The sequence below is a fragment of the Felis catus genome, chromosome B1, assembly GCF_018350175.1.
Source record: "Felis catus isolate Fca126 chromosome B1, F.catus_Fca126_mat1.0, whole genome shotgun sequence".
In the NCBI taxonomy this organism is placed as follows: domain Eukaryota; kingdom Metazoa; phylum Chordata; class Mammalia; order Carnivora; family Felidae; genus Felis; species Felis catus.
In genome coordinates, this window is record NC_058371.1 from 34,703,331 (window position 1) to 34,730,986 (window position 27,656).

Genomic DNA, 27,656 nt, shown 5'->3' on the forward strand with positions numbered 1-27,656 from the left:
AGCCGCGGCCCCGCCATTGGTGTGCGGGATAGTGGGGACCCGCCTTCCTGTGTGACGTCACTGTCCAGTGCAAATTTCCAAGCAACCGGACGGGGGCGAGAGAAGACATGGGGGTGTCCCGGGAAGTTGTACTACCTCCAGGGTGCTGCTGCTGCTGCTGCCCTTGGGGCGGGCGGGGCGGAGGGGGGCGGGTGGTCACTGGGCAGCGTCAGCCGGACCGCAAGAGGGACGTGCCCAGGGCTGAAGGGAGATCAGGAACAACTGGTAATCTTCCCCCAGAGCCCGGAGTTTTGCAAACAGTGTTACTCAGCACGCGTTGGCATTCCTAAGGCCTGGAGTGGGGACAGTTCCTGTGGATGCCATCTATGGAGCAGTTATGATGGCCGGATGGGGGAGGGGGGCACCCGGGGCGGGTGTGTGTGTGTGTGGAGTGAAGTTCTAGAAATGAGGACGCATTGCGCGGTGTCACTGGAGCACCACCTCCTTTTGTGCAACACGAGGGCATACACCGTGGAGGTGACAGAGTTTAGACTCAAGGGCCTGTGCTAAGCTACTTTGTTGGGGAGAGCGCCCATTTCATCAAAAATTTTTCTCTCACTGAAACACGTAATATAGGGGTAAATTTGTTCTTTTATTCTCACGAAGAGGCTAATGCCACCTTGCCCTGGACTGATCAAGGCATGGGTAGTCCTCAGAACGCCTTTCAGCACGTTTTCCTCAAGACTGACAGGCCTGGAAGGTCTTTAGAGGCTGATCTCTGGGTGGGGTGCAGAGTGGCCCCGAGTAATATCTTGCAGCATCGCGTCTACCTGCCTTTTAAGACTCTGCTCTCCTGGTTCTTAAACTCATCCGAAACGGACTCCTTCAAGTGTAACCAGGCTGCTTTATTTCAACCTAAACAATGTTGTCTTGCTCTGTCTGGGGGAAGGGGAGGAATCAGAGAGTAGGAGAATGACCTGTCTTTGGAAGCCTCCATGAAAGCATGGCATCTGCATATCTAAATGTGCTCATTCTGGGGCTTAAGACCTGGCACTTGTGAAGCACCAGACACCTTATCCCGGGAAGCCTTCTGGTCAGGAAAGCTGTGCCTTGAGAGATAGGAAAGGGTGGGGGAGATCCTGAAGATCTGCACCGACTCTGCCCTCACCCTGGTTCCAAGATTCAGGTCACAGCAACCCAGCCCCCCCCCCCAGGGGTTTTAGGTACAGCGATGTGAGCATTGTCAATTAAGACTTAAAGGCCAAGGGCACCAGTTTCCTGTTTTGGGTAGCAGCCAGTAGTAGCCCCCAAGATGAGTGCTAAGGATGTCATAGGTAGAAGAAGCAAGCTCTTTGTTTAGTGATCACCAGAGAAAAAATTGTTTTTACTGTAGGTGATTTTTAAGAAACGTTCATCAAAAGCTGTTGATAGTCATTTAAAAATGATACTTTTGGGGACGCCTGGGTGGCTCAGTCGGTTGAATGACCAACTCTTGATTTCCACTCAGGTCATGATCCCTGGGTCCGGGGATCGAGCCCCATGTCGGGCTCTGCGCTGTGGAGCCTGCTTAAGATTCTTTCTCTCTGCTCCTCTCCCCTGCTCATGTTCTCTCACGCTCTCTCTCTGAAATAAAATTATTTTTTTAAAAGAATTTTAAATGATACTTTTTAACCAATACATATTTTTGACCCATTGTCCCTTCTGGCAATGTGCCACAAAAGTTTTAATATGCGTAAGCTCTCCTTCAAAATATTATTTATAGTACTAAATAATTGGAAACAACTGAAATGTTCCACTAGAGAGGAATGGATGAGTAAACTATAATTTGTATCTTAGTGGACTATTATGGGACCATTAAAAATTGTGGTTACATTACACCATAAGATGAGAAGTGATTATGATACAATGTTGAGTGAAGAAACAAAACAAAATTATATAAAGATGACATTTACAAAGATGTAAATATGCACATGGACTGAGTGAAGTGGTCATTGTGATAGTGACGTAGGATTGTAGGTATTTTTACTGTATTTTTCAGGCCTAAATAATGCTTTTTATTATCTCTATAACTTAAAAAGTGGAAAGAACGAAACTAGAGCACTCTTTTTTAGGAGACAGTCTCCTAATGGATGAGAAGCCTTCTGAACTTGGCAATGGTGATGCTGGTGGAGAGAAGCCACCCTCTGGATGATTAAGAGGAATCTTGGCAAATGTGGACATGCCCATAGTTTTCAGAGACACCAGACTTTTTTTTCTTTGAACTTTTTTTTTTTAATTTTATTTTATTTTATTAAATTTTTTCAAATGTTTTATTTATTTTTGAGAGAGAGAGAAAGAAAGAGAGAGAGAGACAGAGCATGAGTGGGGGAGGAGCAGAGAGAGAGGGAGACACAGAATCCGAAACAGGCTCCAGGCTCTGAGCTGTCAGCACGGAGCCTGACACGGGGCTCAAACTCACAAACCGTGAGATCATGACCTGAGCCGAAGCTGGACGCTCAACCGACTGAGCCACCTAGGTGCCCCTATTTTTTATATTTTAAAATTTACATACAAATTAGTTAGCCTATAGTGAAACAATGATTTCAGGAGTAGATTCCTTAATGCCCCTAACCCATTTAGCCCATCCCCCCTCCCACAACCCCTCCAGTAACCCTCAGTTTGTTCTCCATATTTATGAGTCTCTTCTGTTTTGTCCCATTCCCTGTTTTTATATTATTTTTGTTTCCCTTCCCTTATGTGCATCAGTTTTGCAGAGACACCAGACTTTTAAAAATGTCATTAAATAAATGTTAAGCTAGAGCCGTTTAGAGAATCTGGAAAATTTACTATAAGTATTCAATACTTTTTCTCATCATGTAAGGAAGATATGGTGGTTTGGCACTTAGCATCCATCTTAAACTCCTTCTTGTACTGCAGTGGCCAGAAATTTTTAAACCACATTTATCAGACCCTTGCAGCTAGGAGGCCAGATGTGAGTTTGATTCTGCTAATTAGATGAACTGGAGAGATCTGGGAGGCAGTAAGGAGACAGAAGTCACCTTCCTGCTTCTTTGATGCTTTCTGATGCCTCGCGAGGTCATAAACGCTCCGGCCAGGAGCAGCTGGGGTGGGCAATAGCTTTCCTCTTGCAACAGCACAGCAGTGTCTGGTCACCGGATCCATGGATGTCAAGAAGCAATTGTGGCAATGGGAGTGGCAGCAGGAATGATCCCTGAACCATAGCTCCCGTAAGTGGCCTTCCTCACTTACCAACACATGGTGGAGATTCCCTTGGGAAGCCAGTTAGGCAATGTGGATCTGAGAGTTCTCCCTGGAGGCCCAGCCTTGGTTTCAGCTCTAACAATATTGTATATACTAGCAAAAGGGTCTGATAATGAAGGAGCCATTCCTGGACGTCAGAATACAGCCACCAGCCCCGGTCCTAGACCGCCGTGAAGGCCTGTTTAGAGGGAGTTGACATCCCAGACGCCATCACCCAGTGCTTTGGCCACCACTGTCAACAAAGAGGGAGCATAGGGACCTGGGAGCAGAGCAGTGATCCTGTCCTTTAGGGTGGGCCTGTTGACTCAAAATGACACGCCGACTCCACTGGATTCTTACATAAAGTTCCTGAGTCTTGAAGTTCTAAGGATGTCATCATACTGCCCTAACCTAACTGGGATCCAAGCTCCATTTAGAAAGGGGAAGCCACAGAGACTGTATGGTGAAGAGCACGTCATGGATCTGTGTGGCTCTTGCCCACTGGTCGGCATGCTTCACGTCTACTTAACACGTGGCGAATGAAACACAGACAAAAATAAAGGGGCACCTGGGGGCTCAGTAGGTTAAGCGTCTGACTCTTGGTTTCAGCTCAGATCACGACCTCACTGTTTCATGGTTTGAGCCCCGCGTCAGGCTCTGTGCTGACAGCCCAGATCCTGCTTGGGATTCCCTCTCTCCCTCTCTCTTTGTCCCTCCCCCACTCATGCTGTCTCTGTCTCTCTCAAAATAAATAAATAAAAACTTAAAAAGAATGCCTGTAAAAAATAAAATCCCATGGCCAAGTATATATAATTTGGGAATACTGAGGGGAAAGAAATGGAAAGGAGTTAACAGTACAGAGGTAAGAGGTCCAGTCTGTCTCCAGAATCTTCCTTTTTCTTTTTTTTTTTTTCCACAATAATTGCTCCAGCCCTGGCATCCACCTGCCCACCTATGGAACACACAGACATATTAACGATCCTATCCCGATTTCAGCCAATGCTGTAGCTCCCACCGGGGACACACTTGTCAGGGACGAGGCTCCATGCCTTGGAGTGATGCGTCCTAGAACACCATGTGGAGCTGGTTTGGTACCAGGATGGGGTCTGTGCATTTTGTCTTTGTTTTTCTTGATGTACACCCATCCGCCTATCCGTTCACTTCAAGTCAAGTTTATATGTTGGAAGGGCTGCAAGGGCCTCTAAATGGAGGGATCCCTCCCTCTTATACGTATATGGCCCCGTATTCCCAGAATCTCTTGCCTTCCCAAGCTCAGCACCGTGTTTCCTAAAAGCTCTATCTGTGATTCATCCTTTGGGATGAATCTCCCCATAAGATGGAAGAAGAAATGAAGGCAAAAAGCTAGCCTTCCTCTACAGCCCCATGTCCAATAAGGAAGGAGTGAGAGAGAGCCATCAGGCCCAGAGAACACAGAGCTGCTTCACTTTACCAGGCTTTTCTTTTCAAAGGATGGCGATGGGCGAGGGTCAGAGCTAGGGGTTGAATCGGCAGGTTGGGAGAGGAGTGTTGACACCTGCTCTACCTCTCGAGAGCCTGCCCTTTGTTCACACTTCTGCAGATTCTACTGCTGGAGTCCACCGGTGATCATCCATGTGATGTGGCTGGGCCCCACCGCTGTGGGACAGTCCCCTGACTCCTGTTCTGTGGATGCCTGGGCCATCCTCTTTAGCAGCTGTCCCACGCACTTTCACTGAGGAGACCCAACCATGCCAGCTGCCCCCTCCCCACATCGCAGGCCACACCGTCTATGCACTGTCCCCATGCCTGCTCTACTCAAGAGCCCATGCCCTAGTGAATGGCTCGGGGCCCCAGAACCGGACAGGGGTTGTGGCGGAGGAGTGCTGAGGCCCCATTGGAAGCAAAGCACTGGCTAAATTCTGGGCGAGAAGTACCATGTCTGTGTGTCCACGTGGGTGGATGCTGGACCATCCATTAGCCGCCCACTGTGATAGCTTCCATCTGTTAGTTTTTCCCTCTCCTCACCTTTCTCCATAAATAGACTCAACTCTCCATGGCTTAAAAAAAAAAATCCCTCTCCCCTGCTTTACACCTTAAGCGATTGCCCTATCTCTCCCTCCATCCGGAAGTCCTTGAAAGAATCATCTCCCCTTGTCTTTCCATATTCACGATGCACTCACTCCTGAAGCCTCCACATGGTTTCTAACCCCTGCGGTTTTCCAACAGAGGAGCTCTCGAAAAGGTCACCAGTGACCTCAGTTCCAAATCAGCCTGGTCTAGTCCTGACCTCTTGACCTCTGCTTCCTCTAAAATTCCTCCCTCACTTCCGCTCTCTTCTTGCCCTTCCAGCAGTGCCCTCTGCCTCCTCTCTACCTTGCCTTTCTCTCCGCACCCTCTCCTCAGACTTCCTTTCTCCTCTTCCCTGTGGTCCTTTCTTCTATTCCCCCCCTTCCCACTCCCAACCCTGGCTCTGTTTTAATCCTGACCATTCCTCTGCACTCAAGCCCCACATTTTCTTGTGTTTCCCAGACAGTGACATCTGAATATCCCACCTGAACCGAAAGCTCAGGAGGTGTATCAGTGTCCCAGGGCTGCCGTAACAAAGTACCTCAAACTGGGTGGCTTAAAATAACAGAACTGTACTCTCTTACGGTTCTGGAGGCTACAAATCCAAAACCAAGACGTTGGCAAAGCCGCGCTCCCTCCAAAGCCTCTAAGGGAGGATCCGTCCTTGTCTCTTCCTAGTGTCTGGTGGCTCCCGACTATGCTTGACCTTCTTTGGCTTCTAGATGCATCACTTGGATCTCTGCCTCCATGTCACATAGCGTTCTCCCTGTGTTCTCCATGTCTACCATCCAGATTGTCCTCTTCTTATAAGGACACCTGTCATATTGCATTAGGGGCCCATACTGTGCCGGTATGACATCGTCTTAGCTTGATTATATCTGACAAAGACCCCACTTCCTAATAAAGTCACATTCATAGGTTTTCAGCAGACATGAATTTAGGAGGGACACTATTCAACTCAGTACAATGAGGTAGAGAGAGCTGCAAAGAGGGGCAAGTGACCTAGGTTCCAGTCCTAATGTCCTTTGCCCCATTTCCTTTACCTGTGAAAGGAGGGGTTGGGGTCACTGGTGTGCAGACAACTCTATCTCTCTGATCAAAAACTGAACTCATCATCTTTCCTTCTGGTTGGCCACTCCTTCTGATGCCATTTTTATCTGTAATTTACCAGGCAACCAGCTGGCAAGCTTAGTCATCCCTGATTCCTCTCTTTTTCTTTCCTTGTTTTAATTGAAGTCTAACCGACACGCGATATCTTACTAGTTTCAGGTGTACGTTATAATGACTTGATATTTTTATACTTTACAAAATGATCCCTACCTTAAGTCTAGTCACCATCAGTCACCACACAAAATTATGACGATATCATTGAGTATATTCCTTCTGCCGTACGTGACATCCCGGTGACTTGAATCTTTTATAACTGGAAGTTTGTACCTCTTAATCCCCTTCACCTATGTTGCCTGCTCCCCCACCCCTCCCCACTCTGGTAGTCAACAGTTTGTTTCCTGTGGCTAGGAGTCTGTTTCTGTTTGTTTTGTTTTGTTTTTATTTTTATTTTTTGATACAGTTTTAAAAATTTATTTACTTATTTTGAGATAGAGAGCACGAGCAGGGGAAGGGCAGAGAGAGAGGGAGAGAGGATCTGAAGCAGGCTCCGCACTGTCAGCGCAGAGCCCCATGTGGGTCTCGAACCCATGAACCACGAGATCATGACTAAGCTGAAATCCAGAGTCGGATGCTTAACCGGATGGGCTGCCCAGGTGCCCTGTTTTGTTTTTTAGATTACACATATACGTGGCCTCTATTATGTTGATGTACCTTCCTTCTATACCCACTTTTTTGAGAGTTTTTAATTAGAAATGGGTGTTGAATTTTGCCAAATGCTTTTTTCTGCAATTATTGAGATGACCATATGATTTTTATCCTTTGTTTTGTTAATGTGGTGTGATTTGTGGATGTGGACCCAACCTTGCATCCCTGGAATAAATCCCTCTTAATCATGGTTTATGATCCTTTCAATGTGTTGTTGAATTCAGTTTGCTAATATTTTGTTAAGGATTTTTGCATCTATGTTCATCAAGGATATTGGCCTATGATTTTCTTTCTTGTGTGTTGTCTTTGTCTGGTTTTGGTATCAGGGTAATAACTTGCCTTGAAAAATGAGTTTGGAAGCATTCCCTTCTCTTTAATTTTTTGGAATAATTTGAGAAATATATGCACTCACTTCTTTCTTTTTTTTTTTTTTTAAGTTTACTTATTTATTTTGAGAGAGGGCGCATGGGCAGGGGAGGGACAGAGAGACAGAGAGAGAGAATCCCAAGCAGGCCCCCCTCTGTCGGTGCAGAGCCCGATTTGGGGCTCGAACTCACAAACTGTGAGATCATGGCCTGAGCTGAAACCAAGAGTCAGACGCTTAACCGACTGAGTCACCCAGGCACCCCTGTACTAACTTCTTTAAATGTTTGATAGGCCTCACCTGTGAAGCCATCCAGTTCTGGATTTTTGTTTTTGGGGAGTTTCTGATTCAATTTTATTACTTGTGATCAGTCTATTCAGATTTTCCATTTCTTTGTGATTCAATATTGGAGGTTGTATGTTTCCGGAAATTTATCCATTTTTTTTAAAATTTTCAAATTTGTTAGCGTATCATGGTTCATAGCAGTCTCTTATGATCCTTTGTATTTCTGTGGTGTCAGTTGTAACTTCTCTTTCATTTCTGCTTTTGTTAATTTGGGCCCTCTCTCTTTGTTTCCTGATGAGTCTAGCTAAAAGTTTATCAATTTTTTTTATCTTTTCAAAGAACCAGCTTTTAGTTTCATTGCTCTTGCCTATTTTTTTTTTTTTTAGTTTCTATTTCATTTATTTCCTCTTTTATCTTTATTATTTCCTTCCTTTTAACTTTGGGTTTTGTTTGTTCTTCTTCTTCTACTTCCTTTAGTTAGATTGTTTAATTGGAATTTTTCTTGTCTCTTGAGGTAGGCCTGTATCCTATGAATTTCCCTCTTAGAACTGCTTTTGCTGTACCCCACGGATTTTGGAAAGTTGTATTTTCATTTTCGTTTGTTTCAAGGTATTTTCTGACTTCTTTCATTTCTTCAATGACCCACTGGTTGTTTAGTAATACCCCTCTCTTTCTTTCCCTCTCAGATCCTATTAGCCATGTGGATATTTGGCCTCTTAAAGAGTATCACTTATAGCTATGGTGACAATATAGTTTATCATCCAAATTGGGATGATTTTTGAGAGTGAAAAGGGGGCGCCATTAACAACTACACCAGGACAGAAAATATAAACTGAAACTGTCTTGGGCGAACTAGGACATATGATCACCCTGTGTATGGCCAGCCCTTGCTTTCCATACCCAAACCTTGGTCAACCTGTGGCCCTGTCCCTCCTCTTCTAAGGGAAGACTCTCCATGTCTCCACCTGCTGGAACAGTACTCATTTCTCAGCTCAGACAGCTTTGCTTTCATAAAACCTTATCTGACCCAGAAGAAGTGAGCTGAACCCTGTCACTTTCATGCTTTCTTCATCGCTCTTGCTACCTCTCACTTTTAATGTTTATTTATTTTTGACAGAGAGAGAGAGAGAGAGACAGAGTATGAGCCGGGGAGGGGCAGAGAGAGAGGGAGACACAGAATCCGAAATAGGCTCCAGGCTCTGAGCTGTCAGCACAGAGCCCAACGGCGGGGCTCGAACTCACAGACCGTGAGATCATGACCTGAGCCAAAGTCGGATGCTCAACCGACTGAGCCACCCAGGTGCCCCTCGCTACCTCTCACTTTGCATCGTAGTTCTAGTAGCCATGTCTTAGCTTTCCCCCTACAGTCTAAGTTCTTGAGGATGTAAATTGAGTAGGCAATCAATATTTGTTAAAGGAGTAAGAGTTTCTTTCAAAAACATTCCATATTCTTACATAACATGAAAATATTGCAGACCCTCATGGTCTCCAGGAAATTAAAGCACATCCTTCACTTCACATGAGCATAGCTCTGAACACAGTTTGTGAAGAAGAGAAAAAAAAAGTGGCATTTCCTTTTCTTCCAAAGGACATGTCACAAATGCTAAATTAGGTCGCTACTTTCCAGGAACATGAAGTTACAAAGCCCAGGAACTGGAAGAGATCAAGAATAGGATGTAGGCCGTAAATCTCATCTCACGGGTAACAAAAGAGATCCAAAAGGTAAAGCAGATTGTCCCAGGACACAAAAGTGGTTAATGGCAGAACTGGGATCCAAACCCGGGTGTTTCATCCAGTATTCTTTTACTCCACACCTTTGAAATAAACCCTGAGGCTGATAAGATTTACTGCTGCCATTAGTCATATCTCAGACGCCTGTTCTGTAGAAATCAATTGTCATCAGTCCTCCACTCTGACCAGGTTTGTCTGACACAGCACATTAGCACATGGCCACGTTTGCCAAATTCCACACGTGAGTTTTATGCTGAGCTCTGTACCTCCTGAATAAGAGATCGTGATCCTCTGGACAGTATAGTTACCATTTTCAAACACCTCAAGTAGACTACTGAGCACAGAAGGGTCTTTAAGGGAATATAGGAGATACAGAAAGCGTGTGCTTTGGAGACAGATCAGAATTAATTAAATCGATACCTGCTGCTTCCAAGAATTGTCCTGGAGCAAAGCAGCCCCTTTGCAAATTGGAGCACCAACATTGTGATTTTTCATTTGAGTTTCATATTTGTTTTCTCTGTCCATAGTATCCTGTTATGCACGGCGTGTCTCTCCTGACCTTTAATCACACGTGCGTCTCAAGGGTGGACCTCAGTTTCAGCTGCTGTTGGAGAACACTTGCAGACCAATTGTGAACTTACAGGTGAAAGACACACAAAGGGGCACCTGGGTGGCTCAGCTGGCTGAGTGGTTGAGCATCTGACTCTTGGTTTCAGATCAGGTCATGATCTCGCGGTTCGTAGGTTCTAGACGCAGGTCACGCTCTGTGCTGACAGTGGGGAGCCTGCTTGGGATTCTCTCTCTCTCCCTTTCCTCTCCGCCCCTCTCCTGCTCATGCTCTAAGTAAGTAAGTAAATAAATAAATAAATAAATAAGAAAGACACACAAAAGTGCCCTAGTCACTAGTGAACAAAGCAGGGGCTGGGTTAGTATTCGAGTTTCTCAGATCAAGGAGAAGTGTTAACCAAGGATAACCACTAGATTTTCCATCTCCACAGTCCCCTTCAGAAATGGAGAGTAGAGGGAAAGGGCCCAGTGAGTGGCCTCGGAGAACAGCCAGTCTGAACCCCTCAGCGATCATCTTGGGAGGGGGAGTACCAATATCCGAGGCTCCCAACTTGGTCATGCTTAGAATAACCTGGAAGGTGTGTTTTCCCTAAATTAAAGCTCCGGACTATGGGAAAATCCCACCGCACATAAACGGTGAAGTGTTTCATTTCGCTTTGTTAATTAGTAGTTAATTAATTAATTTGTTAATTAGTAGGAAAAATATGAAACTCTACTAATTAACTCACTTGATATGAGAAAGACATCCTTCTCAAGTTAGCCCAAATGTAATTCGCAAAATCTATCTGGGCCGCAGTAAGCCGTGTAACAGTTTTTCCCAAGAAATCTGCCTACCCAGGACAGGTTATCAAAAACCAGACTATTTGGTCAACATAATCAGAAAGAGTAATTTCAGTCTGGTTTTTAAAACTAACTAAACCGATACAACCAATTTGGAAAACTGTCTGACAGCATCTTCTGAAGCTGAACATACATACACATAACCTTTGACCCAGCAATTCTACTCCTAATATATACCCAGCAGAAATGTATACTTTGAGTACCAAAACGTACAAAATGTGCATGTACCAAAATGCTCATGGCAGCACAATTCGCCACACAGCCCCCAAATGGAAACAACTCAGATGTCCATCAACAGCAGAATGGACAAATCAGCTCTAGTGTGTTCACACAATGGAATGTTGGGCAGTGGTAAGAATGGATGACGTCTAACTCGAATGCCTCATTCTTAGAGAAAACAATCCAAACCAGCCCCCAATCACTTTGTAAAAAATTTATAGCACCCATTGCTCTGTCAGATTATCTTGTTTGTTTATTCTCTCTCTGCCTTCCCACTATCTCCCTTCTCTCTCTCTCTCTCTGTCTGTCTCTCTCTAACACACACACACACACACACACACACACACACACACACACTGTAAGCTTCAAGAGAACAGACACTGGGTGTCACATCTTCACAGTTGCATTCCCAGTGCTTATGACTGGCACAGAGTCAGCTATGATATGAATGATGTGAATGAATAAATAAAATGTCACTTCTTCCAGGAAGCCTTCCCTGACCCTGACAGCCCACACATACCTCTCTCCACTGAACTTTCCTGGGATTTGTTTGCCACGCCACCCACATGACATTTATCCTTTACTACCTTGCACTGTGCTTTGCTTCAGTACACACCTTAGTCCCCTTCTAAAGTCCCTGGAGAGCAGAATTTCTGGCTTATACTCTTTTATATACCCATAAACTAGCCCACAGGAGGCTCCAAACACCCTGCTCGTAACAGGAGAGCAATAAACATGTGCTCAATCTATTGAAGAGGAAGCAGGGCATAGTAGAAAAGGTGAACTTAGAAGTCAGAAATCCCGACTAGCACTTATTACCTAGCTGTACGTCCCTGGAAAAATTACTTAGCATCTCTGAGTCTAGATTCTCAATTATAAAATGGGCACAGGAATTCCTACATCATAGGATCAAAACAGAAGTTATATAAAGTAGTATATGTGTGCGTGTGTGTGTGTGTGTGTGTGTGCGTATTCAAAAATGTCAGTTCCCCTTCAATGTTTGATAAAAGTTTGTCGTCTCTTACTGTAACCGTGGACATATTTCATACAATGCTTATGTTTACCAAAGATCTCCTGTCTCTTAGGCAGCAGCTGGTTCTGCTTTTTAAGTATTTTCTTCCCCCACCCCCACTAAAATGCAAGTGTATAAAATTTTCATCAGAGTGTTTTTTGATGAATGCAAGTGCATAATAAAATCGGGGCATGAACACAACTTGCTAAATTTAATAGGCTTCATTTCAACGTAATACTAAACTGGACCAATTCAAATTCTCACCATTGCTTTCCCACCCACAAAAGTGACTTCAAGAGCAGAGCAGTCTCCCGGAACTCATTAACTTGGTGCAAGTAAGGCATGTTTTACTGCAGCACATTTGAAAAGGTAGAAACCCTCCCATCATCTGCTCTGTGACAGCAGCATGCTCACTTAGCCCCTGTTGTGTCTCCATTCCCAGAGGTTGGTGGCCAAGTCATAGTAAACAATGGCAACTTGTGTCACTCTGGAGAACTTTCCGGCAGTTTTACGCATCTTATCTCATTTGATTCTTAGGGCTGTTATTAGGGGGTCAGATGGAGAAGTACGGGCCGTGTAAGATTATCGTGCGGTCGGGTTGATCTGCAGCTGTCCCCCAAGGATTGGTTAAATGGGGCCTGTATCAGCAAGAAGGGAGGTGTGACACAGGACTCTGACCTTGACCGGGTTCAATTCAACTATTTTTTAAAGTCAGCTACTAGAAAAAGTCATGGAATACAACAGACTTATCAACCTCTTAGAAGACATAATACCGGGGGAATGGCTTCCCGGAATGCTAAAAGTCAAGGTTGTTTTTAAAATCTCTAAAAACGTAAAATGCTGCACTTCAATCCTAAACAGGATGGGTATGCTGAACAGGATAGAGCACCCCTGAACTGCTGAATCTTCACATGACTCTGTAGTTGTCTGTGAACTTGGCACAAGCTCCAGTTTCTAGGGCGTTTTCCCTGGCACGCTTCATTTGGATAGCCTCCACTTGTCCTTCCAGCCCCCCTTTAGATGTCACCTCCTCTGGGAAGCCATCCTGATCCCACACCTTCACCTCTAGTTGCTCAGGCTGAAACCCAGGAGTCATCCCAAAGTCCTCCCTGTCATTTATCTAGAAAACCCTGTCTACCAAGAATCATGCCAGCCTACCTCCCAATAGACAACATAGTTGTATTTATCAATTATTAATGCATAATGTGACTTTTGTTACTTATAGTTTTATTATTATGCTTTTGTCTGTCTCCCTCCAATATCACATATGCTTTTTAAGAGAAAAGCCCTTTTTTTTTTGGTCCGCTGATCATTCTCAAAGTCTACGATAGTACCTAACACATGACAGGAACCTAATAAGTATTTATTTTTAATGAATGAATGAATGAATGAATGAATGAATGAAGGTGAGTTAGGTGCCCCACTTTTGTGCCCCTATATCACCCTGTAATTTTCTCATCATAAGGCTTGATATGCTGTGGGGCAACTGGGATTTATTTCCACTTAAAAAACATATCTTTTAATTATACGTTTGCCCATGAATAAATTCTAGTTGTCATGTAATGGTTTACTTGTCCGACCATTTCACTAGACTACAAACCACAAAAAGCCCATAGCTGGTCTGCCTGGCTGACTGCTGTGCCCCCAGCTCCGGGCACAGTGCCCTGTGCAGAGAAATAGTACATTTATGGAGTGTCAGGCACACTTCGAATGTTTTACATGCACTAATTCACTCAATGAGTACAACAACCCAATGAGGTGGGTTCGATTTTTACTATATCACAGATAAAGAAACTGAGGCTCCGAGAAATCAAGAAACATGAACGATGGCATCTATGAAGTCTGGCTCTGGAGCTCAAGCTCCAGATGACTGCCCTGAATTGCCTCACCTTTACAAGGTACCCAATAAAACCTGTTCAATAAATGAATCAAGGAAATATGGCTGACAAAAAAAAAAAAAAAGGCAATGTGCTGCTTGGCTGTGTTAGTAAAGGGTCGAGATAAGAGAGGTTGTAGTCCTGGAATACAGTTCAGCTCAGGTGAGTTGAGGATAATTCCTGTTTGGAAGCAGATCACTAAATTGAAGTGGGTCTAAAGACCGACACCACAATGTCAAAGCATCTGAAAATTATGAAATAGCCAGAGACTGCTTAGCTTTTGAGGAGTTGGCAGTGAGGATTCAGGACCTCTCTTCAAATCCAGGGATTCCTGCGGCGCCTGGGTGGCTCAGTCAGTTAGTAATCCGACTTCGGCTCAGGTCATGATCTCGTGGTCCGTGAGTTCGAGCCCTGCATCGGGCTCTGTGCTGATAGCTCGGAGCCTGGAGCCTGTTTCGGATTCTGTGACTCCCTGTCTGTCTGACCCGCCCCCTGTTCGTGCTCTGTCTCTCTCTGTCTCAAAAATAAACAAACGTTAAAAAAAAAATCCAGGGATTCCTGTGGGCCACTCTCAGGCCGTGGGCCCCAAGGGCAGAGCTGGACGGGTGGGTGGAAGTCACAGAAAGGCAGGTTTTCGCTCGCTCTGTGGAGGAATTGGCAGGAAACATTCAAACCCTGAGGGCCCACCAGCAGATGAATGGATAAACAAAATGTGGTCCACACATACAAAGGAATATTACTCAGCCTTGAAAAGGAAGGGAATTCTGACACAGGCCACAACACGGGTAAACCTTGAAGACATTACGGTAAGTGAAATAAGCCAGTCACAAAGGACAAAAGGATTCCTGTCATTCGAGATATCTCCGGTAGTCAAAAACCACACAGACCGGAAGAACAGTGGTTACCAGGGCTCAAGGGGACAGGAGCCAGAGGAGTTATCGTCTAAAGAGCACAGAGTTTCCATTTGGGATGATGAGAAATTCTGGAGACAGACAGTGGGAAGGCTGCACAACACAGTGAATATACTTACTGCACTTAAGTGTACTGAATGGTTACTTTGATGTTCTATAAATTTTACCACAACAAAAACAGTTAAATTGAAAAACAAACAAGGAGACAGCGAGACATTGAGCCTCCACCACTGGCAGTGAATAAGCAGCGGCTAGCTATCAGGGAAAATATAGGGGCATTTTTTAAAATGCTTATTTATTTATTTATTTATTTATTTATTAATAGATGAAATTTATTGTCAAGTTGGTTTCCATACAACACCCAGTGCTCATCCCAAAAGATGCCCTCTTCAATGCCCATCACCTACCTTCTCCCCCCTCCCACCCTCCATCAACCCTCAGTTTGTTCTCAGTTAAATGTTGATTTATTTTTGGGAGAGAGAGAGCACGCACATGCATGGGGGAGGAGCAGAAAGAGAGGGAGACAGAGGATCCAAAGCAGGCTCTGCACTGAAGCCCGATGCGGGCCTTGAACTCATTAACCATGAGATATGACCTGAGCCGAAGCCGGACACTCAACCAACAGAGCCGCCCAGGCACCCCAAGGGGCTTTCTTGAGTTTGGGTGGGAGTTGGACTGGAGAGCCCTTACAATCCCTCGGTCCTTCAGTTCTTGTCTGTTTGCTTTAACATTTATGGGGCACTTGCTGTGCACGGATTAGCTTATGGATGCTACACCACTCCATAAGGCATGACTACCATAGTCTGCACCTTACAAGTGAGGAAACTGAGGCCAAGAGACCTCCAGTCACTTGCTCAAGGCTTCCCATGTGCTAAGCATAAGGAAGAAGGGCAGGAATTCCAGAGCCGGCACGTGCTACAGCACATTGACTGCACCACGCGTAGGAGGAAACCTAGAGGGTTTCATGACTTCTCATGCTATCTCAGGCTCTTCCAGTGACTCCATGCTGCCTCGCGCTCTTTCCTGCTCTGCCCTGGACCTCAAATGCCCGACGTGGGCATCCCCAGTCAGTCACAGAGGGCACGAAGCTGCCCGCAGGAAGGCACAACCTCGAACGGATTCTGAGGGTGTTGCTATGGCCAGGATGTCTTATGACAGACAGAAAGCCTGGACCGGCATCGGCTGTACCATTATTGCCCTTGAAGGGTCAGTTTTCCTGGGAAATGAGCAAGTGACCTTCTTATTTCCCTCCCAATTTCTCATGCCACAACTTCCACGTTCCCTTACTTGAAAGCTGATTGTAAATGAGGGTTTGAGAACAAAAGCTCTTGCGTAGACTCAAAGCCCATTTTAATTTTATGAGCGTTGTGCTTTATACTTGCTACAGTCTTTAAATGCTTTGAAGCAGTGTCTAGACCAGCAGGGCCCAATAAAAATGCAACGCATGCCGCATATGTAATTTCAAATTTTCTGGTAGCCACACTAAGAATGTAAAAAGAGGAGGGGCGCCTGGGTGGCTCAGTCGGTTAAGCGTCCAACTTCGGATCCGGTCATGATCTGGTGGCTCACGAGTTCAAGCGCTGCGTCTGTGCCGACAGCTCAGAGCCTGGAGCCTGTTTCAGAAACTGTGTCTCCTTCTCTCTCTGCCCCTCTCCTGCTCACACTCTGATGGTCTCTCAAAAAACAAATAAACATTAAAAAAATTTAAAAAACGGGGTCGCCTGGGTGGCTCAGTCGGTTAAGCGTCTGACTCTTTGATTTCGGCTCAGGTCATGATCTCACAGTTGTGAGATCGAGCCCCGCTGGGTGTGGAGCCTGCTGAAGAGTCTCTTCCACTCTGCCCCTCCCCGCAAAAATTTAAAAAATCTAATCTTGAAAAAAAAAATTAAAAAGAGAATGTGAAAAGAAACAGGTGAAACTAATGTTCATAATATGTTTTATTCATCTCAGTTTATCCAAAATCATTATTGATGAGATATTTGACATTCTTTCTCATATTGTCTTTGAAATCGCTGTATGTTTTATACGCCAAGCACATCTCGATTCAGGCTAGGCACCTTTCAAGTGCTTAACAGCTACATGGAGCTGGTGATGACCATTGAGCAGTACAGGTCTAGGCTCTGCTTTTCAAGGGGTTTGATGGTGAAGAGGAAAGAAGGCGTGTTTTAAGGGGAGCTGGACCCAGTGAGAGTGTTACTTATTACAGAATTCGTGATCACGTATGTTGACTGTGGGGGAGAGAGAAAGAAACTTAACGTGGAAGCAAAACATCATGGTGCCTCATCCAGGAAAATGCTGCGTGAAACTGGGAATGGAGGAGAGAGCTCAAGGGGCAGTGGGATCAAGGCCCGAAGACAGGGGCAAGCTTTGAGGTTGTTGCTGGTTGGGTTCTTCTGTGATTACTTAAAACCGTTTTAGGGGTCCCTGCGTGGCTCAGTCGATTAAGCGTCCAACTCTTGATTTCCATTCAGGTCTTGATCTCGGTTCGTGGGATTGAGGCCCACCTCGGCTCTGCACTGACAGCACGGAGCCTGCTTGGGATTCATTCTCTCTCCTTCTCTCTCTCTGTCTCTCCCTCTGCCCTACTCTTGCTGTCTCGTCTCTCTCAAAATAAACATTAAAATCATTTTACTCTTTTTATGATCCCTAAGTGTCACCCTTATTCCCTTCCCACCACCCCCTGCTGCTGTTGATTTATCCAGTTGCCACTGTTGTGATACCACAAATGCAGAGCTGAGACTCAAGTCCCTACTCTGCCCCAGGTGCCAGGGCTCTGCTGTGGCACTTGGAACCAATCAGCATTTCCCGCCCCCTTCAGTTTCCTCCTTTCTAAAAGGAGCTGGTTGGACTATTCAAGAATTCATTCAGCCAGTCAGTCAACAAATATCCAATAAGTCAACAAGTACCCAATAAGTGCTGATCACTGATCACTGTTCTAGGTGCTTTCTGACCATTGCTTCCTTTTCTTTTTTTAATGCTTATTTATTTTTAAGAGAGAAAGCACAAGCAGGGGAGGGGCAGAGAGAGAGAGGGAGACACAGAATCCGAAGCAGGCTCCAGGCTCTGGGCTGTCAGCACAGAGCCCCACATGGGGCTCGAACTCATGAACTGTGAGATCATGACCTGAGCCAAAGTCGGACGCTTAACCGACTGAGCCACCCAGGCGCCCCCAGCTTCCTTCTGACTCTAGTTTTTTGTGCCCCGTGATTTTTGGGTGCTGCTTTGTCTGTCACCATGAGGTAAATTTCACAGCCCGAAAATGTCCATTCCCAAGTGACAGCGGAGACTCCTCAGGCTGGTCAGACAGTCCCCAGAGAAAGGGAGAGAAAGTGGCAGAGAAGGAGGGGAGGGAATGGTCACTAACAGGGTGGGTCAAATCTGTGCCCACTACACTCTTCCACTCTGAGCCCCTACTGAGAGGGATTTCCTCAGCATCAGTGGCCTCCTTAGCTGACATTGGAGGTTCTCACCAACATCCACCTAAGCCCTTGGTACTATACAGCACAGCACTGAGAGGGTCAGCGAGAAGGTAAAACAAAACTCCCTAACCTGATCTATCTAGAAGCCTGATTTACGGCGGCCGTCAGTACCTGGGAGCTTGGTGATCCTCAAGGCTTTGGCAATGAGGAACAGTTCACTTTCTTCTGAGTGCTAAACTTGAAAATCTACACACAATACGCCAGAGGTGTGCAGTCATTTGAAAGAGAGAAGAGGTTGCCCGGGTCTATAAAATCTGACTGATCATTGGTTGAAAATAGCAATATTTCAATTAAAGAAAAAAAGGGGGCGCCTGGGTGGCTCAGTCGGTTAAACATCAGACTCTCGATTTTTGGCTCAGTGCTGAGTGTGGACCCTGCTTGGAATCCCCCCCCACCCCCGTGCCCAAAACGCTCTCTCTCTTTCTCTGTCTCTCTGCCCCTCCCCAACTCAGGCTCGTGCTTTCTCCCTCTCTCAGAAATAAATAAATAAACTTGAAAAAAAAAAGAAAAAGGAATGGACCTTGAGGCCATTATGCTCAGTGAAGTGAGTCAGACACAGGAAGACAAATCCTGTGTGATCTCACTTATAAGCAGAATTCACAGAAAAAGAGACTCGATTTGTGGTTCCCAGAGGCCAGGGTAGGGGGTGGGGAGATTGGAGGAAGATGGTCTGAAGGTACAGGCTTGCAGTTATGAGAGAAATAAGTACTCGGGCTGTTGTACGCAACACGATGGCCATAATGACCCCCGCGTGGTCTATTTGAAAGTTGCTAGTAGAGTAAATCCCAAAAGGAAGACACACATTATTTGTAACTACGTGAAATGATGGCTGTTAACTTCTTGTGGTAAACGTTTCATAATATATGCTTGCCAGTCGCTATGCTGTATGCCCTAAACTTATACAAGGCCGCATATCAGTGATCACTCAATAAAGCTAAGGGGGAAAGGAATGGGTTAATCAGAAAGGGTTGTTCAAGTCTAGAAGTAAAAGCAGACTCACAGATGGAAACGTCAGCGGCACTTGTCTGGACAGAGATGAAGAAAAGAAAGAGGGAACAACCTTCAGTGTCCCATCCTTTGCCAGGCTCTCTGATGCCAGGACCCACAGGGCCGTGAATGACGACGGCACACCGGTATTTCTGCCTTTGGTGGGATGGTTCTGTAAAGGCCTGAAACCTATTATGAGGTCAAAAAATGTCTGATTCATCGAAATGCCCTGGTTCTGGCTCTGTGCTCAACAGAGTCACCATCCGGGTCGTCTTTGGGTTTCCACAGGGATTGCCTATGGAGTTGGAACGTGCAAGGCCCCCGCGCATTTATTTCTCAGTGTGTAAATTCACGGGTGACCTGACATCCTCATTCCACACATTAATCTCGAGTGTTTGATAAATACAGAAACACCTGAGGAGTCAGAGTACCCTTGGGGCACCAACAAAAGCGGGTTTCTGAGCCTGGGATTCTGTGGCCCACACCCTGGACTGTGCGGTCAGTCACCACCACCTTAGTGAGTATCATTCAGCAGGAAGTGGCCGTGGCTTATGCATTTGACACATCATCTTTGGACACCTTCTTAGTGCTAGGCATGAACTGAGTGTTGGGGACACCGGACCCCTGCGCTCTTGGAGCCCTGGCATATTTTCTACTGCAGCTCTCAGAGAAGTTAAAACCAACAGCCCTTCCTACCTTTTCTCAAGCCAAAACGCTTTCAAAAAGTATAATATAAATGCAGACTGCAGGAAACTTCTGCAGGCCTGTCCTGTCCTGCCACACCCTTAGGTACTGCTGACATGAGGTTTGTCTTTTAATGAGTGGTTTCCCCTCATGGGCCCCTTCTTGAAACCTGGCTCTGTCTTTGCTTCGTGCTACCTGGACGGGCAAGCAGGAGAGAGCAGCCAAGGCTGTCTGGAGTCGGGGGGTGGGGTGGGGAGGGGTGGGGAGAGACCTGCTGGGAGACAGACAAGGAGCAGTCAGGTGTATGGGCACCCAAGGAGAATCTTCCCTAAGGTTCAAGCCATTACAGAGTACCCAGGGACCCAGCTGGGTCCCACAGCCTTTCTGCGTGATTGTGTCTGGAAGTGTAGGAACAGCAGGGAAGTTGTACACGGTGCCCTTGGTGGGCCCTCAGTGGAAGCTGCTGGCCTGCCCATCACTTCTTCGCATTCCATTTTCAACCTCCCAAGGGGCTCCTACAGGGGAGATCTCAGCTGTATTTATCGCCTGTGGACCTGCCAGGTCCTTTTTGGTTGATTAGGAGAGGGATGGGTTCAGCCCATCAGAAACCATCTGCTGTCAGGCCAGAGACACGTGTGTGAAGCCAGATGTCTCCGAGAGGTGGTGGGTATGCTAAGATAAGCCGGGGGGACCTGCCAAGGCGGGCACACCCGTCCCAGGACCCGGGAGAAGAAAGGCTCTTAAACGCGCCACATGAGGTCTGTGTGTTTCCCGAGTTGCTTTGATTGTTCAGAACATTCCTCTGCGTGATTGTGGCTTAAAGGACACAAAGCTAACTGTCACACACGGTGGCTAATTGAGGGCACGGCTTTGTCCAGTGACCACTAGCAGTCTGTGTCCTTTTTGTGTTCTCTCGGAGGCCATTTATAAATGGTAGCTACTCTACATAGATCATTTAGAAGCAACACTTCAAGGTGTTGTTGAAACAAAGCAGGACTGCCTAGGAATCGCTTGGTGCTACCATGCAGATTCCCAGGTCCCACTCTCGGAGATTCTGAATTCAGTGGGTCTCAGGTAGGACCCAGGAATCTCTCAGCAACTCTCCTCTCTACACCCACCATCTCTCCTGTGCCCTCATTTATACACGGGGTGATGTGGACAAGAAATCTCAGAGGACTCCACTTTGAGAAAGTCTGTGAAAAAGACACCGGGCTCATAAAGTGAAGGCCTGGATGTAGGAGTAGCCGTGTAACCTTGCAGAAGTCCCTTCACCTCTCTGTGCCTCCACTGCTGTCTGTAGAATGGGGGAACTGATCTTTCGGGTCCTTTCCAGGGCCAATATTCCACAAATTTAAGCATGCTCACCGTGGCCTCCCAAGGCTGTGGGTGTTCCAAAGCTAGAATGGGCAACCCTCAGGCTGAGCTTTACCCTGAAGAGGACCAGTGAGCAAACCACAGAGCTTTGTCCCGACTTCCCACTCAGGATTAGACCTTTGAGGATACTCCCCTGAACACAATACTCCCCCCCCCAAACACCATCCCCTTCCTCCTCGCGTAATTCTGAGCATGTCCACAGGCGTGATTTATTTTCACCTTTCGGGAAGCTAGACTTGAGGCAGGGCAACAGGCGAAGCTCCACTTTGATTGAAGGAAGATTGAGGCACAGAGAGAGGAAGAAGCCGGGAGACCCTGGCGGCCCGTCCGTCCCAGGCTCCCATGCCTTGTCCCCGGGGCCATCATCCTCAGCGTACACGCAGTGCAACCACACTGGCAAACGGCAAGGGCCAGAGATGAACATCGCAGCCCCCGGATGCGACTTGGGAACAGGCCGTCTCCTTGTGGTAGGATTTCTGTGAGTTTCCGTGGCACGGACACATCGCAGGGGCAACGTGCACAGCCCTGCGCTCTTCTGAGTGACAGCGCTCCTGAAAGGCACCGGGCACTTTCTCTTACGTGGTTTTATTAGATCTGCTCACCACCAGTGCAGTTAGCATCTAATGAGCCATAACTGCCTGCACTCAGAGGGTCGGGATCTAGTGGTGAGTCACCAGCCCTCTGGGTCACAGCAGCATGAAGAAGAAAGAGCAAAGCGCAGAGACCCACACGTTAAGAAAGGTCTCGATCTGTGATACTTGAGCGTGGCGGCCCTGCTTTATGTCCTCTCACCTTCCCCCTGCCGATTTTGCCCAAAGGAGGCCTGAGATTATAGTTCTGCCCCCGCACCACCTCCCAGCTCCCAGTTTTCTCGGCTGCTTCAGGCTGTTTCTGACAAAGACGTCATTAATGATCACTTGCTGTATCTTGGGAAATTCTTGCACCAACCACAGACTCTTACAGCAGATGCTGTGTGACTCCGGTTTCGGTCTCAGTGTAGGGCTTTTTAGACATTTCATCTTTTGGCCTCATTTCTGTGGCAAGAACCCTGTGCCAATAGCAAAACCTTTGCCCTTGATGGAGATCACCCTGGCAATGAGTGACGCTGTTCTTTTCTCTCCACCTGTCCCACCTTCCAGACTTAAGCCATCACTTGAGAACACCACTGAAAACCAGAAGGAAGTAAAAAACAAAACAAGATAAAATAAAATAAAACTAAAATTAATTTCAGTTCAAAAGATGGCATAAAGTTGGTGCATTCTTTTATTTTAGGGAATCCTCTTAGTGTGAGCCTTGAGCCTCTTAGGCTGATTATTTTACAAAGAACTCCAAGAAGTTAACTTCTAAATTCATGGCGGATTAGAAGGAAAGAGGGTGCTATAGACAGAAAACTGACGGGGTAACTTGCAGCAGTCTTGGGAAATGGCAACACTGGGAAAGCTATAACTAGATGTTCTGTGTTCTATTTAAAAAGGCAGAGAAGTAGATAAAATATTCTAGAAACAGTTCTACTCCAACTCATTACAATACAAAAAAAAAAAATGTAAAAGACATTAAAAGGATATGCCCTCAGCCATCTGAGAAAACTCACTCCCAGAAAGTAGCTATGTTTAACTGTAGTTAAATATTTATTGTCAGTAAGTTGTAAGTCAAGTCAAGTCCTTGCAGTGTGCTGGGTAACAGAACATTGGTGAGTAGAATGCAAGAGCCATTTGCCTAGAATCTCTTGAACAAGGCTTGGCTAAATGAATCCTAGAACCTTTTGCTATACTTCCAAACTTTGGGATTTTTCTAATTTTGTGATAAAACCTGCCATCCTTCCCAAACACAGTGCTGTGTGTCTAAGTCCGGGGGAGGAGGTTTATATTTAAAGGTAACCTGGGGCACCTGGGTGGCTCAGTCAGTTAAGCGTCCGACTTCGGCTCAGGTCATGATCTCACAGTCCATGAGTTCGAGGCCCACGTCAGGCTCTGTGCTGACAGCTCAGAGCCTGGAGCCTGCTTTGGATTCTGTGTCTCCCTCTCTCTCTGCCCCTCCCCTGCTCACACTCTGTCTGTCTCTTTCACAAATAAACATTAAAAAATTAAAAAAAAAAATACAGGTAACCTAAAACTAACTTTTTAAGAATTTTTGAAGCTTTCATCAATCTTTGAAAAAAATAACTGTATTTGGGGTGCCTGGCTGGCTCAGTTGGTAGAGCATGTGACTCTTGACCTCGGGGTTGTGAATTTGAGCCCCACGTTGGATATAGAGATTACTTAAATTTTTTTTTAAATAAAAAATGACTGTGTTCTTATCACAAATGTGATACATCAACATTGTGGAAATTTTAGAAAATACAGATAAGAAAAAAAAGAAGTAGAAATCACTTATAGTTTCATTCTAAGAGTTAGGACTGCAAACATGAATCCTTCCAATCTTTTAATTTAATTTAATTTAATCTTTATTTTATTTTATTTTTTTTTTTGAGAGAGAGGGAGAGGGGGAAGGCACAGAGGGAAAGGGAGAGAGAGGGGATCATAAGAAGTCTTCATGCCCAGCTAGGAGCCCGAAGCATGGCTCGATCTCACAACTGTGAGATCATGACCTGAGCTGAAATCAGGAGTCTGTCATTTAACTGACTGAGCCACCCAGGCACCCCCCCCCCCCATCTTTTATTTTTAATTGAACAAGAGATACATAAATACAGGCATCTTTTAAAGAAAACCAGAATATCATATATTAAACCAAATCATCCATTGACCATGTCTCATAATCCCAGGCCCTTCTCTCTATCTAAGTGACCAGCCACTTTTGCGAGTTTGGTGTGTTTCCTTCCAGAGTTTTATAATTATCTATAACATATTTTGTGGATTATTTTTACATAAGAGGCATCAGACTGTGCAACTTAGCAATCATCTATTGCACCTTATCAATGTTTTAGAAATCTAACCGCGTTAATTTATGAACCAAACTAATTCCTTTCAACTGCTGAGTGGTATTCCATTGTATGGATATACCATATTTAATCATCCTCTCCGCTTTTAGTGGACCCTTAGGATTGTTAACAATTTTTCACTACCTCAAACAATGTTGCAATAAATGTCTTATATATTTTTTCCCACGTCTCTCTATTTTAAATTTCTACAAGGGGAAATTCTGGATCTGAGACTATGCCCACGTTGCCTCCAAAGTGGCTGTGGGTCATATGAAGTGTCCCAGCAGTCTCAGTGACCCTTTGCCCTCCAGACCTGTCAAAGTGGCCAGTTGGAGTAGGTGTAAACCACTCTCTTCGCTGTTTTAATTAGTATTTGCCTGACAAAAACTGTTTGAGTGTCTTCTTATAGGTTTGTGGCTATTTATATTTCCTCTTATGTGAATTGTGTATTCATATCCTTTGCTCATCTTTCTAAAGGTTGGGTGTTTTTTTTTTAATATATCTGTTATACTCATTCTTTGTTGCATGTATTGCAAATTTTCTCAGCCTCTGGCTTGCCTTTAATATTGTTTGGGGTATCTTTTGTTATATAGTGGAGCTTTGAACAACTCAGGGCTCAGGAGTGAGGACTTCCTCCGTCCCCAGTAGAAAATCTGCATATAATCTGAATCCCCCAAAACTTAACTACTGATACATAGCCTGTGGGTGACCAGAAGTCTTGCTGATAATGTAAACAGCTGATTAACACATATTTTACGTTTTATTGTTACTACATTCTTACAATAAAGTAAGCTACGGAGAAGAGAGAAAATGTTAGGAAAAATCACAAGAATAAGAAAATACAGGGCCACCTGGGTGGCTCAGTCAGTAAAGCATCCAACTCTTGATTTCAGCTCAGGTCATGATCTCACGGTTCATGAGATCAAGCATGGCATTAGGCTCTGTGCTGACAGCACAAAGCCTGCTTGGGGCTCCCTCTCTCTCTCTCTCTCTCTCTTTTTCTCGGCTCCTTCCCCCCGCTCATGCTGTCTCTCTCTCTCTCAAAATAAATAAACATAAAAAAAAAAGAAAAAGAAAATACACATATAGTGCTGTACTGTAAGACATCATGTATGAGGGGACCCATGCCGTTCAAATCTGTGTTGTTTAGGGGCCAAGTGCACAGTTCTTTTTCTCATTTACAAGTTAGGTAACATTTACTCGAGAACTCAAGTTGTTTAGCGTTTTACTGTTTGAGTTTTGCTTTCCATGGCCTCTTCAAGGTCTCCCTTTTCCTTGGAGTGTAATGATATTTCCCCTTACTTGTTTCCCCTACTACTTTAAAACTTTCGTTTCGAGGGTTTAGGTTTTTAATTCATCTAGAGTATAATTTTGTGCATCATCTAAGGTAGAGACTTGCTTTCATTTATTTTGTCTACATATAAATACTGATTTGATACCATTCATTAAATAGTTTACTTTTCCCCAGGGACTTGAAGTGTTGTGTCATACACCAACTTGCTGTATTGTTCCTAGATTCTTTTCTGAATCATGTTTTATTGACCTAGTTCTATTCGAGTCTTACCGAAAAATGATACTGATTTACTTGCTCTGCCGCGTGTATGTTTGTTTTACCCCCTGCCTTTTTTTTTTACAACCCACTTTTGTCGTACAGCTTTTTTTACAAAAAAAAAATTGCAACAGGAGAATGGATAAGTTCTGATAATTATACCGTGGCATAGTATATAGCAATTTATAGAAACTAAAGCTATACATATCAACATGGATACATTTCCCAAATATGTTGAATTAAAAAAAAAAAACAACAAGTAAAAAACAGGTTTCCACACAAATACCATAGAGCATATCATTTATAGAAAGCTCAAAAATGTGTAAAAGGACACTTGATATCGTTTAGGAGTACATACGTAACAAAAACAGGAAATTCATGGAAATGATGGAAACCGAAATCAAGATTAAAGGTGCATCTACCACAAAGCTTGTGAAGGTTAAGCCCCTCACTTACATGGACTCCTTTTGAAGTCCCGTAGTGAAATTTTATTTCCTAATTTTGTGCTTTTTTTTTTTTTTCTTAAAGAGGCTGGCCTTTCCCAAATCGTGTTAGCTTCAAGCCTATCCTCGGAGTAGGGGAGGGAAGGGGAAGGAGGTAGGAAGGGGAGGGGAGGGAGGAGGAAACAGCGTCTCTCCCAAAAGCCTGCTGGCTCCTGGGCGCCTGCCGGCTCTGGCTCCACCACCACCAGCTGGCTTTGGGGCCCCTGGGCCTGGAGGCGTATTTACTGTAAACCAGGTGGTAATTGGATGGGATCTGATGCGCTGTTCAGTGCCTTGCGCAGGGCTCCAGGCCTGGAGACACCTAGCAGCAGCCAGCTGACAGCCAACAGTTCCCAGGAGTCCTGCCCGCTGCCACACCTCACGGATGGGTCCATTTCTTCCAGAGAGAAGCTCTCCAGGCCAGAGGCTGCGTGCTTGAGGCTGTGTCCCGGAGGACGATTTGAGACCCCAAAGCACCCTCGAGCTGCAATTCTGCGCCAGGGCTTGAAGCTTCCAGACTAAGTCTTGCTTCTTGTTCAATTAAAAAAACAAACCGGGCGCCTGGGTGGCTCAGTCGGTTAAGCGTCCGATTTCAGCCCGGGTCATGATCTCGCGGTGAGTTCGAGCCCCGCGTCGGGCTCTGTGCTGACCGCTCGGAGCCTGGAGCCTGCTTCGGATTCTGTGTCTCCCTCTCTTTCTGCCCCTCCCCTACTCCTGCTCTGTCTGTCCCTGTCTCAGAAATAAATAAACATTAAAAAAAGTTTTTTTTTTAAAAACCGACTAGAACAAAATAAATTTGTGGCAGTTATTTCAACAACGGCAACAGAAATACACACTCTGGACATCTTTCCACATGGTGAAATACTCTTCAACAACATCTTTCATGGCTACATAGGACATGTCGCTCATTATTAGATCATTTATTGTTAGATGTTTAGATCACTTCCAGTTTCTGCTCAGGGTTGGAACAAATGTTCCTACAGCTCACCCTTGGTGTACAGCCTTAATTATGTCTTCAGAAAAAACTCCCATAACTACACTCCCTTGGCCAAGAGTCTGATTATTTTCAAGGCTTTTGAGATACGGTGCCAACTAGACTTCCAAAAATGTTGCATCAATTCACCCACACATCAGGATAGGAGAGTTTCCTTGGCAAATTGAAACCAATGCTAATTATTTACCTTAAAAAAATTGTTCAGGGCACCTGGGTGGCTCAGTTGGCTGAGTGTCAGACTTTGGCTCAGGTCACGATCTCACAGTTGGGTTCGTGAGTTCAAGCCCCACCTCGGCTCGCTGTG

The 27,656-nt window shown here is 45.3% G+C and overlaps 1 long non-coding RNA gene across 4 annotated transcripts; it reads left to right on the top strand.

Moving 5' to 3' along the window:
* The first annotated feature begins 114 nt into the window (after window positions 1-114).
* On the top strand, window positions 115-27,013 carry LOC102901730. 4 transcript variants are annotated; one of them, XR_002155738.3, is made up of 4 exons: window positions 115-264; window positions 9,988-10,103; window positions 13,884-13,996; window positions 26,763-27,013. It is a non-coding gene; the product is annotated as an uncharacterized LOC102901730 (long non-coding RNA). The 4 variants fall into 4 exon arrangements; XR_006596463.1 differs by lacking the exon at window positions 26,763-27,013 and adding an exon at window positions 17,358-17,419; XR_006596464.1 differs by lacking the exon at window positions 26,763-27,013 and adding an exon at window positions 17,093-17,343.
* The last annotated feature ends 643 nt before the right edge of the window (window positions 27,014-27,656 follow it).